This window comes from Lygodium microphyllum, chromosome 30, assembly GCF_053477565.2.
Source record: "Lygodium microphyllum isolate KBCC chromosome 30, Lygodium_microphyllum_v1.1.10, whole genome shotgun sequence".
Lineage (NCBI taxonomy): Eukaryota > Viridiplantae > Streptophyta > Polypodiopsida > Schizaeales > Lygodiaceae > Lygodium > Lygodium microphyllum.
The window spans coordinates 62,696,356-62,699,460 of NC_141164.1; the positions used below are offsets into that span (position 1 = coordinate 62,696,356).

Genomic DNA, 3,105 nt, shown 5'->3' on the forward strand with positions numbered 1-3,105 from the left:
ACTCTCTGACGCCCGATCCGTATGCGACGATCCCATGGTGTCCATTTGGATCCGTCGCGCCTCTGCGTACTGGTGACTCTTCACTTTCTCAGCTGCTTTCTTCTTGGCTTTCTTCCACTCTATGTGATGGCACATAGGTGGTTGGCTATAGGCTCCACACCCCTCCTCCAGCCTCTGCAGTGAGTCCCTGGCCCGTGTCATGAGGTGGGATCTTTTGTTGTGAAGCATATCCCTCACTTTTGTACGTCCCCAATCATTCGAGAATCGCTGACCCTCAGGATTTGGGTACCTCCTATGGACTGCCCTCAACACCTCCTGCCACAAGCCGCTTTTCTGATTTTTGAAGGCAATGAAACAATCTTTATACGTCGCATGCACGACGCTCCTCATGTACACCATTACATCCCTTCCCTCATCATCATGAAAGATGCCACCAGCATCTGTAACTCTATAGTACTGGCGTACAACCTCCTCTACGTGATCTACTGGTGAGGGTGATCGCTCGCCACCTCCTAGGCAACCCCCACACAAGCCTCGTCCTCCCCCTCGACTCTCCCTCCTCCCTCTCTGTCGACTACCCTCTGCCTCATTGGACACACGAGCTTCTGCAGATGCACGTGCTTCAGCCGATGCGCGTGGAGCATGTGGAGTACTTGCATATGGAGTACGTACATGTGGAGTACCTGCATGTGGAGTCTGGGAAGTAGTGCCAGGCAAAGATGCCAGAGGCATCCCAGACATGACAATGAACACCTCGTCCGCTGTGGGAGAGCAGCCAAGGTGTCTGGTCATCTCTCCCATGAAGTCTTTCCTATTAGGAAAACCTCCAAAAAATGCATTGACCCCCGTGCCAAAGGAGGCCAATGTATCATTCATGCAATCCATATCTGGGTCATTGCTAGATGAACCAGGATACAACATCTGCAAAAAAAACACAGGAAAAAGACAAATTTATTTGCATTAAAAAAATCATATATTACCTACATTTTCAAAGAGCTTTCTTTAGACATTGAGCATAACACTTAAGTGCTAATGCTTCTCTTAAACAAGAGAACTGATAAACACAAACATGGGATTAGTCATATTCATCATTGCAAAAATATATTGTTTATGGTCAGAACTGGGAGACCTGGCGCGTGTATCCCCGCGTCTAAATTACAGGTTAGACACTGTCGTGCTACTGCGCATCCGAGCCGTAAACACTCCATTTTTGTTGTGCATTTGTATTATCTTTTCACGTGTGTTTCATTGTGTTTGATTGCTGCGTTATCTTTCCGTCCTTTTCTGTACCCGCATCCAATGTACATACTCCACTTGTGTATTTGTGTTTGCGTGTGTTTCTGTTTGTGTGCGTGTTGTGTGTGTGTAAGAAAAATATGAAAAACTGATGCCAAAGAATATAATCATACTGTCAATTTCAATGAAGAACTCCAAGAAAAGTGCAGGAAACCGTGGAATCAAAGGGAGCCATGTAGAAGCTGACATTTAAGCTATGAAGACAAAGGTTGCATGTGAACAAGGCCAACGTAACATGCGGGACAATGAAGCAACAAAGGCGGTAACTTAAGAGCTATAGCCCAATTTTTTTTGTAACAAGTAAAGAGCATCGTGTTGTGGCTACTACATTGGCCACACCATTGGGAGATCAAACGGGATGGGAACATCCACAAGAACGAGTTCTACTTTCTCTCACTCTTAGTGAGCAACTCCGAAAGCAAGAAGAGAGCTCAAACCTTATCAAATCATTTCCAATGATTGAGTAAAAGCTTCAAAAGAAGCTTGCAGGGGCATGATTTTCGTTTTTGCTTTTGGGTCTGGTTATTTATGGGGGGAAACGACGTGCTATATTGGAGATGAGGAGCTTCTTGTGTCGTTGGGCCAGAGCTGTTTTGGGAGGAATTCTCTCGGCAAAATCTCAGGATTTGGGAGCTTCCATTTATGGTGTTAATGGCTGGATCGCAAACTGTTGCTCTAGCAGCTTACGCCTCTGATCCTGCTGAAAAAGACCGATTGAAGTTTCTTGCTTTGCCCCTCGACAAGAATGAGTATCAGCAATGGATTATAGCTAACCAAAGGAGTCTTTTGGAAGTCATGACAGAGTTCCCCTCTGCCAAACCTACTCTTGGGGTCTTTTCTTGCATCTGTTTCACCTTGTCTTCAGGCCCGCTATTATTCCATCTCTTCTTCACCAAGGTTTGCACCTGATAGGATCCATGTCACCTGTTCTCTTGTGTATGGAGTGAGCTCGACTGGTTGGTTCCATAGAGGGGTTTGCTCTACGTGGATGAAGAACTCTTTGCTAGCAAGCGAAGTAAAGGTGGCAACTCAAAGGACGCTTTGAAGCCATGGAAAAGGTGGAGCTTTTACGGGAGAAATCAATATTGAGAAGCTGTAGGATGTTGGTTGTGATTGGGTGATCCTTGGCCATTCTGAACGTAGACATATAATTGGTGAAACGAATGAGTTTACATGGAAAAAAGCTGCATATGCATTAGGACAAGGGTTGAAGGTTATTGCTTGCATTGGTGAAAAAGTGGAGGAACAGGAAGCTGGGAAAACCTTTGATGTTTGCTTTGTCTAGCTCAAGGCATTTGCAAATCATGTACCTGGTTGGTCTGACATTGTTATTGCATATGAGCCTGTTTGGGCTATTGGTACTGGCAAAGTGGCAACACCTATAGAAGCACAGGAGGTGCATGCATCTGTTCGTGATTGGATGAGTAAAAATGTCTCTCCAGATGTGGCTTCACAAGTGCGCATAATCTATGTCGGTTTTGTAAATGAAGCAAACTGTGCTGAACTGGCAAAGAAAGAAGACATAGATGGTTTCCTCATGGGAGGAGCTTCACTGAAGGACCCAGAATTTGCAACTCTATAACAGCAAAAAAGGTGGCAGTCTGAAGATTCTGGAATTGTAAGGAACAGAATTTACCTAGATGAAACGCTGGATCAGATCATAGTTCTGGGCAATTTTCAGTGAGAATTGAGGAAAGTGACAGTTATCACAACATCCCGAGGTTGGTTAAGGCCCAAGCATAATGAGTCCTGAACAAGTTATTTTTCAAAGGCGGTATGCCTATAACTGCAGCTTCTTGTCAAGAGTAG

At 44.9% G+C, this 3,105-nt stretch overlaps 1 pseudogene; it reads left to right on the plus strand.

Annotated features, from left to right (window-relative positions):
- Nucleotides 1-1,947: 1,947 nt before the first annotated feature.
- Nucleotides 1,948-2,901, plus strand: LOC148009924 (triosephosphate isomerase, chloroplastic pseudogene; annotated as a pseudogene).
- The last annotated feature ends 204 nt before the right edge of the window (nt 2,902-3,105 follow it).